The sequence below is a fragment of the Typopeltis vanoorti genome, chromosome 2 (genome assembly GCF_054136105.1).
Source record: "Typopeltis vanoorti isolate ZY-2024b chromosome 2, IOZ_Tvanoo_1.0, whole genome shotgun sequence".
Taxonomy (NCBI): Eukaryota; Metazoa; Arthropoda; class Arachnida; order Uropygi; family Thelyphonidae; genus Typopeltis; species Typopeltis vanoorti.
Genome location: NC_143550.1, coordinates 64,009,654 through 64,020,000, shown reverse-complemented (window position 1 = coordinate 64,020,000; position 10,347 = coordinate 64,009,654).

Sequence of the window (10,347 nt, the reverse complement as noted above, 5' to 3'; positions counted from 1 at the left end):
AAAAAATCCGCTTATTCAACCGGATCCACTCCATTGGATTACTCATACGAAGAGACACCAGCACAGAGCAATCAGTGCACATTTCCTTCCCCTCGTAACAAAATAATACTTGCTGCATTAGTGTGTCCATCCACATGATCCAGAATCCAGTTGCTCTGCCTTTTTTTTTTGGCCCCCAAGATCGGCTGTTCCTTTTAACACTCACTCGCTGATAGATGCGCCAAGTTTCAACTATGAACCCCCCCCCCTTCCCCGTATAGAGCAGGGGCGAATGCTGATCTTGAAATTCACGCTTGCTCTTGTTATCATTCAGGGAGTGAGAGGTGCGATTGAAGTCTGATTAACGGAATAATGAATTACTAACCATTTAAAACTATATATTTAGAAATTTATGTACATTTAATCATACAAATACAACATTTATTTTACAAATGATATTCTATCTTTTTTCAATTTAGCTACTTGAATACAAATTCTACCCTACGGTTCTTCTTCTTTATGAATTGGTCAATAACATCGTCATAAAAAGTTGGTTGTAACTTAGTTTTCCCAAGCAACACGCACACTTGTAAAGGCTGGCTGAAGCTCACTGGCTAGAGCTACTTTGACTGCGTATGGCCTGTGTTTAATCAACAGAGTGAGACGACGTGCAATGGCTATGCGCGCGCATGTAATCACAATGCTGCTGCGAGGGAAGCTCTTACAACCGAGCAAGCCAAAGTAGCTTTGACTAGACAAGCAAGAATTGCTGCGCAAGCTTAAGACGTCTTCTGTCTACAAAAATAAAAGCCTAAATGGAATGCTTATAAATGCATGCATTGATTAACAAATACATATTACTCTTTCTCAATGAATGAGCTTGGCAGCAAAGAATTCACCACTGGTATAGGGATAAAATGTAGTCCTCCTGAATTTAATTACTCGCTATAGCGGTGTGCTGCTCAGTTAAAACGCCTTCATCGCCCATCGTTCTTTTAAAAATACTTACGTGACACCAATAAGAGAGGAAAATTTCTTCGAGTCTGTTGCATTAAAATACTCTTCGTGAATCTCGTATGCAAACAGAAATTTTTTTAAGTAAGCAACATTTAGGGGTCAAGTGGAATTTTGCAGTTGTTCTACTCAAATACTAAATAGTGTTGTACAGAGTAAAAATACTGACAACCGACATCAGACGTTGTGACGTCAGACGATCCCATAATTAATGAACTCTACAAAAAATTCCGATACTTCGTAACAGTGACTGGAAACATTATTAATAATAAAGCACGAAGTTACTATTAAAAGATTAGCATTAGGGGAAAAAATAATTTTATTAACATTAAAGGTGCATTTTTGCATCAACTTTGTAAATTCAACGAATATTAATTGAAATGAAGTTAATATTTTTGTAGTGATGTTTCTTCAGGCAGTATTCACATTTTTCATCGTTTGTAGCCCTCCTAATTTAAAATGGTAATGGAAAAAGACATCTGAGTGTGTATAACACCATTTTAAAAATGCGATAAGTGATTGTTATTGCTTGTTTTTGACGAGCTTGGAAAGAGGTTTTCTAATAGCTGATGCACATCACAAATAGGACTGAATGTTTCCCGTTTTTTCCAGAATCCAAAATGTTTATCGGAGTATAAGACAGAATTCACCAGTTAAAGTGAAATCACAATTCTTTGAAGTGTGTGTGTGTGTGTGTGTGTGTGTGTGTGTGTGTGTGTGTGTGTGTGTGTGTGTGTGTGTGTGTGTTATTTCACAGAACAAAGAAACCCAAAAGTAACAAACAAAAGCCTTGAGATTCTCTTCTTCAAATGCTTTCCCGTCCATTTTGTATTCCATGCATTTTTATTAAATTATTCCGCATCGAAATTTACTCCTGTATATAATTAGGAAGGAAGTAACTAACGCTAAGGGGTCAGTGTATTGTCTACTAATTGCATTGTGTTCGTGTGGCTAGTTTGCCAAATGAAAAGTTAGTTCCTGCCACCTCCGGATGAGACTGGTCTCATATTGGTTCAGGAAATAATCGGCCGCAGTGTCTCCTCCTACAGGATAGCAAATGCTAACTGACATCATGAATTATGATCATGAGAGATTGAGTTAATCGCGTGAGTTAATTAATTAAGTGAGTTAATTCTTGCTACGTATACGAATACGTATTCAGCTTTAGGTTTTTGTTGGTAAAAATCAGAATTCTGGCTTCCGCTGCCGACTTATTCATATTTCCTTGTAGGGAGAGATTTAAATGTTTAATTTAATTTATAAATCATCTGGAAGATATGCAATTTCTATAGATAAACGTCTAATATAATAAGGCGTTTCTTGAAGCAGAAGTTATTACTACTATTTTTCTTCTTGCTTGCAACACAGCTTGCATAATAGCAAGCGCAGTTTGAATGAAAGTTAGATGAACTAAATTTAGCTCCGACCCCTTTCATGCATACTCAATACTGTGCGTTTTGGCATTACCTCACATTTCACTATGCTGAACATTTTTTCCAACTTGAGATAAACGTGTTTATTTCTATTCCCCTCCCCCCTACAGTTCAAGAGCATTTACGAATCGAACTATTTGAAAGATTATGTCCAGAATCAATGCCTATTGTTAAGTTCTCTATCAGTGCCAACTAATTCTGGCAATTCTGTTTTATCTGAAACGATTTTCAGAACTACTGGTAACCAAATGTATTCTCAAGTAGGGATTAGCTTTTATATCTGCCCATCTGATCCACAAATTATTTTAAACATACGATTTATTTTTGCATCCCAAGAAGGAACACATCCTCTAGACAGGGTGTTATTGAGATCCTCTAACTAGATTTTTAGAGAGGATATAATTCATAAATTGATTTGTTCAAGTTGATAGAAGGAATAAATAACATGAGAATCTTGCCTTGTGTTCTTTCAAATAAAGTTCTGCATGAACTGGATCTTAAAACGTGTTTAGTTTACTCGGTTTCATGCTTTTACAAGGGCTTTTCATCTGAAGATGAGTTTAGTGAATCACATACGGAGATGGCAGAGTTGTTCTTCCCGTAAAACAAGCAAACCTACTAAAAGAACATACGCGGTTAACATAATACATTGACCTCCGTAGCCTTACTTGCTTCAGAAATGTTCACCTTAATTGGTTGCATTTCCCAGATTAAGAGCTTAAAAAACACACAAAGGTTCTCCATGAGATGCTAAACATTCTAACGTTTCTGAGAAGCATTTCATTTCTAAACTATTAAATAACGCTATTCCAATCTGTTTAGATTTCACCTAACCTCCTGCTACTTAAGTGCTTGGTTTATTTTTATTTTTTAGCGCGATCACTTTTAGATGAAATTGGTAAAATAGTGACGGAACAAGCCATCGGTTGAAGGATTCAAACTTAATGAAATATTCGAAGGAAGAGAAGAAACGATAGTTTTGATTTTTAGCTATTTCCAAAGTGATTTAGTTCTTTCCTTATTTGGATTTCATCGTTGAGATTAATTTGGAAGCTGCTTCTTGTTAAATGCTCTGTAGAAGCAAAATATCAGGCTGATAATTTATAGCTTAAAACTGGAGTTGCATCAGATCGAAATTTGGCGCTGATGATTCTTGTAATAAGAGCTGGCAGTAATTCACTACTGTACTTGGCTTAAGATTTACTTCCTCAACTCTTGATACAAAGAATATTACTTGACAATGCAGTACTAAATAGTCTAAAAACTCACCGTATCTCCATTTATCATATTTGAATATTTTCATATCACCCAAACTTTGTTCATCACACAACTTAGTACTTGCTAAAAGCGTATAAAATGTAAATATGAAAAGGATTAAATCAAATCATTTTAAATAAAATCTTTAAAACCTCTACTCGTCTTACTTTAAAAGACAAAAGATACACCCTTGAGACATTTCTTTATTTTACAGTTCAACTTTTTTCCCTCGATGCCAACCTTGGCACGCAATCAATACTAGCAGATTAAAAATCACCGGTCATTACTCATTAGTTTTATGTTACAAGCTTGCTTTACTTCATTCAGAAGTAATCTCCGGGATTTTTTGCCCTTAAAATAGCTTTATTCACATTACTATAGATGAACACCTCTCCTAGCTAGGAGCTATTTCGTATTAAATATTCCCTCAGTGTTCTTAAGATATTTGGTTATGGGCTATTTCAGTAATTGGAATCTTCTCCCTTAAGCATGTTTTGAAGCTCTTACATCTTGATTTAATGGCTCACTTAGTAGCAACAGTAGTCATTTTAGAAAATGTTCGAAAGTACTGTGTGCTGAATGCGCCGGTGCAGCGTATTAATGAGTTTCCTGTGTATAAATCTATGCAGAATGATCAGAACTTACACGCAATACATTTTAACGATGCAGTTATTACTTTGTTGCATTTTGTTCCACCAAAAGCTTTGTATTCAGAGTGATTTGGTCATTGCTTGACGCATCAGCAAACAGTGATGACATCAATAAATGTGACTTTGGACCTAAAGATTCCGATCAGTACAGGCAAAATGAATAAATGGACTTACATTTAAAACTGTCCTTGGAAATAGTGATTGGGAATCCGGGTGATAAATTTCGTTTGCTAAATTCAAATTTCTAGGATACAAATAGGGGGGGATGAAGATCCATACTTATTTCATAGATTAAGCAAAAAATAAAAACTTGGAAAATTTCTGAAAATTTCTAAAAATATAATTATATGGACACCTAGACAGCGCTCGTGTCTTTTTAATAATGCATGTTAAGGCAACTCCGATGACGAGAATTGTATTATCATAAGCTCTGTAGTCAATTTTTGAAAAAATAGAAACTTTCCAAATTTCTATTTTTTTTCTTTGATTATGAAATAAGGTTGGATCTTTAATATCCTCTATTTTCTATCTATTTTTAATATCGCTGACAAGTGTGTTTTTTATTTTTATTATAACTTGGATTCATAGGTTTCTATGAATCCAAGCTATTTTGACTCTTTTTTGATTATTAAAGTTTCTCACTGTTATCGGCAACATTCTAATGTGCAAATTGGCTCAATATAATGAATGCTATGCATAGGAATGGAAAATAAGTACAATTAAGCGTAGTACAATTTTTTTCCGGTTTGGCCAAAGTGAAATAAGTTTGTCATCGTGTCTATAGAAATCGCTACAGAGTTATAGCGACATCTAGAAGCTCAAAAGTATTTGTCTATGGTTTGATTAATGCATGGGTATACAAGTAATTGCGAATTTCGGCGACTTGCTTAAATAGAAAGGTATACTTTGAACTTTTGATTCGAAATTCTAGACTTGTGTAAAAAGCTAAATAAAATATCAAATATCAAGCAGCCTAAGTGGAGATAGGGGAGCGTAATAGGAGAGTGGAAAGAACCTTGTAATGTTTGTTGCTTTAGAGAAAGTTATACAGCAATATAATAAAACTAATTTAACTTGGAGTATTCTTGGCAGTAAATAAGCAATTACTACAGAAATATCCAATATGCTGTCTGAGAAGACGTCTGGAATGTAAGTAAAGTACTCTAATATTTCTTTCTTAATTTTGAAAGTCTTTTCTATGCAGAGAAGATTTGGAAAAGCAATGAATCAAAAGCAGAGTTATTAACTTGAGACTTCTGCATGGTGAATTCAATTTTTCCAGTGAAGTAAACGGGAGGAAGCCGAAGAAAAATACGAGGAGTTCAGCGAAGGCCGTCAGGAAATTGAGATTTCATTTAGGTTGGGTTTTTTCTTCTACCAACATCCGAAATGAGTTCGAAATATTTTATTCCGCAACTCAGACGAATATGAAGTGATACTTCAGACTTCATTACTTTACAACAACAACAAAAAAAAGTCGCACATATACTGTGGCTTGATAATCAAATAATTCTAGTTTGCTTCGCTTTTAAATTCTTCATGTACCATTGATAAGTTTAAATAAAGGGATCGCATCCACTTTATTCCTACCGAATCTTTTCGTGTATGTCCAAATTCTTCGGTCACCAGAATTTGAAAGGAAAGTAATTGTTCTAAACTTATTGGGACGAATTATTTCATACTTTTTTGCTGTAATAGGTTTCTCAAAACAACAAAACAATTGAGTACCAATGCCTTTTAACATGTAAGAGGCATTGGTCCTCAATTCTCATCCTCAAAGGATTTTTATTACTACCATGCAACCAAAGTAAAAAAATTTACAGAATGTTTACTTTTCGCCTGCTAGATGGCGCCACTACTTTTCGTAACTTAGCTGCTCATCAACTTCTATTGGGAATTCTCAAACTTAGTGAAGGTACGTTTGAAATGATACGTGTTATCCAGATTGCACGTACATTGAATTGTTTGGAATTAATACTGAAACTACTAAAGCTATGAGCCAGTATTTCGTAATCATGTGTTTTCCTCGGCAGTTTTGGAATGTAAAGCCCGAGTCTTGAAGAGGCAAAGTCACCTCCGTATAAAGTCCTCAGAAAGGTTCATATCAACAGTATTCGAATACACGTCTTCCCATCCTGACGTCACAATATTTCCCTAAATAAAACGATAAACAATACACATTTTGCGAAAACACCGCTCTACGCAGACAACTGTTCAACAGTGGATGTGGGCCTAGGCGTCGATGAAATGTCAATTCTCTCTCTTTTCTTTTTTATTGACCTACCAAACGCACTGGACACGCTAACACACAAAACCTTGTTCTTCAGAAAGAGCATCATGCATATAGGATCAAGCATCAGCAAGTTGCCGGGAAATTGTCCCGCAAAGAGCTATGCGGGCTCTAATTTTATTTAACGTATCCACGCACGATATTCGTCATCTCCCAATAAAATTTTTAAAAAAATTAACATCTTCCAATATGCAGATGACACGACCATGGCATCTATAATGATGCAAACACAGCTGCAATATGCCGCACGTCATTAATTTGAATTAATTAATTGAAAAAGGGCAAGCACATAAACTTTAAAAAAAAAATAATGATATACAAAAGCTCAGAGATCTAACCCATAAAAACTAAGTATCTCATTATCCGATATTTATCTTCCTATACACGAGACCCCACCCCTATTAAAATCACAACCATCAAACAGGGCAATTAACGCAATAGCACGGAATTCACTTCGATTCTGATCAAAATCGGAATAGCCATGTGAACTATCTGAAAAAAAAAAAAAATCGGTTAACAGCAAGCAAACTACTGCTCGACCACACATGCGAGAACCTTGGCTGGCACAGTGCCAAGAAGAGTCAATTCATGTTAAAGGGGAGAAAGGAATAAGGCGATGTACGAATTCGTCACCAACACGTGAAGTCACATACTTCATACAAATGGTAAAATTTTCTGTTGTACAAGCAAAATAGTTGCCACTTTAAAAACTAGAATTTTCATAAAAGAAATGCTAATTTTCCATATCATAATACACACTCATCATTGATTACCCTATTATTAAAATAGGTCGCAATAATCTTACACATTCTTATTTATTGAGAGCTAATGATCCTCCCATGTGTGAGAAATGCAATACACATCTCACTATTTGTCATATTCTGGTGGAGCGCCAAGCCTTTGCACGAGAGAGGAATGAAATTTTTGCCTATCTGGCCAGACCATATACACTCAGGCAGATGCTGACAGACTCGGGCAGATTGCGCGATGTTTTTACTTTTTTACAAAGAATTAATTTATACAAATACATTTGACTGTAATTTTGTTTATATGTAAATACTGTACTGCTTCATTTAACCTTTGTACGTATATATTACAAAATATGTAATATTTTGTAATATATACGTACTGATCACGTATTTCTGTAGCCTTTGATCTTGTATATTTGTATAATCTTGTTGTAATTTTGTTAATATGTAAATATCACGCTGCTTATCTATATGTAGATATTGCATTCCTTAGCTTAGTGTTGTACATGCATTTTGTTTATTAACTTGTATTGTTGTCTATTTATGTACTGCCTCAAATGCTGCAGTAATTTTGCTTACATGTAGATACTGCATTACCCAGCTTAACTTTTGTGCATACATATTATTTACTAATTTATTTTTCGACTAATTATGTATTGCTGTAGGACACTTGTATATTTATGTACCTTGTAACTTTGTGTATATGTAGATACCACATTGCCAAATTTTATTTTTATGCATGCATGTTGTATAAGAATTCCTTTTTGCCTAATTTATGTATGGCTGTAAAAACATTTGTTATAATTTTAGCTATATGTAGATACTGTACTGCATTCCTTGGTGTCTGTACACGCATTTTGTTTATTAACTTGCATAGTTGACAATTTCTGTACCACTTTAACCTTGTGTGTTGCTATGCCCACTGCAGCAATTCTGTTTATATATAGGTGCTGTTTTGTGGAACTTAATTATTGTACAGGCATATTATTTACGATTTTCCTTAACTGCTTATGTATAGTTGTAACCTTAGTATGACACAGTATGACCTTTATAGTTTTTGTGCCAAATAAGTTATAAACCAAACCAATCCTATTATCGGAATGGATTCACATTCTTCTGCCATGCGCAGAAGTGTCGAGGGGTCTCGCATCTGTAGTCGGACACTCTGTCGAATAAAAGATGTAGTCCTGTATACGAAAGTCGTCGAATCTATAAGGCGTTATGAGAAAATATCGTAAGATACGCAATAACAGCAAACATTCTGCACAGACTACAGATTAAACAGCTTACAATCGCTGCAATAAAAAATGATAAAACTGATTTTCTGGGGGCAAAATCAAGATGCCACACTCATACGGGATGCATTGACAGAACACAAAATATATAAGGTAAAACACTAAAGTCATTACACATTCAAGTTAAAACACCACTTCGCTCCAAGTGGAGATGTAACCATTGTAATGGAACAGTATGATCTTTGCTATTTTAATAACAAAGATCATACTTTGATCTTTGTTATTAAATGAACCATAAACCAACTAACCACTCATAACTACTCGTACATAATAATCAGAAGAGCTTATCAGATAACAAGTCCGCAGTCAACAAACTACTTCGCATAACAATCAATACGAAAAGGCGTCCTGAACGTTTATATGCATCAGATATGATCGCCAAATTTCTATCAAGGCAGGGAAACCTTGGAACCTATAGAGAGATTAAAATAGCATTATGTAGATATTATAATGAGACGAAAATTACGTGTGATATGCAAGCATTTCTGTTATTCCTCTTCTCAGCTTTGCATCATCAACAAACAACGTACACCTCCATTTAAACCATTCGCAGTAGCCTTAATACATAAAATAAACTGTAGTGGTCCACGAACAGAGCCCTGGTGCAGCTCATTTTTTTGTATTCCCTTTCGCTTTGTTCATCTGTATTCCTTGATTTCTATTAGACAACCACTTCATTATCCATCTGATCAGTTGATTACCCGCTTCCGATCATCTTAATTTATGCAATAATCTACAGTGCGGTATTCTTTCAAAATCCAATACTGTCATTCTAGTCACTACTTTTATTCAGTTCAAATTGATATTACAACCTCCCGGGAGGAAAGTTGTAGTGTTTATTTGGTCTGTACGAAGTCAATTTACTTCGCTGTGCAGGCCATTCAATCTAACAGGTTGAAAGAATAACAGAATGTGATTTACTTTCTCTTTTAGCTCTATTTCTTTACAATGAAACAATAAGCCTTCTTTTCACTGCCTGAAATTGATCATCTCAAAGAGACATAAAATGAATAATGCAATAAGATTCGTATTAATAATAAAAAACCGAAAAGAAAAAAAACATGATGTTTTGTGCTAGATGAAAGTGATCTGCAATTTTCGTTTTCTCCAACATTTGCTATAATAATAATAATAATAATAATAATAATAATAATAATAATAATATGTGATGTGGATCGGTTATACATAGCCAAGAAAAGTGGAAAAGATAATCTTATGCAAGTGAAGCAAACAGTAAAAAAAAAAAAAAAAGCGAGTATTAAAAGTTTACATCAAGGAAATTTTAATTGAAGCTTAGAAAGAAAAATGATGAATGTATTTGATTCAAAAACAGTAGTACAAGGAGAAACGAATGGCAAAAAGATCAGAAGGTTGAAAAAATTAAGTGCTTCATGGTCAATATTTGAAAGATATTAAAGGAAAAGTTGCCACTCGCTTAACCTGGCAATGGCTTCAACAAGGTGAATATCTACAAAGAGACAGAAGGTCTGATACTTGCTGTTCAAGAACAAGCACTATAAACGAATGCAATGAAGGTGACGATTGAAAAGATCTGTGACGATGGCAAATGCCGATTGTGCAGAGGTAAAGAAGAGAGAAAGTGGACCATCTAATTAGTTTTTGCAGTAAGATTGCCCGCACAGACTATAAACAAAGGCATGATCGAGTAGCAAAAGCTAT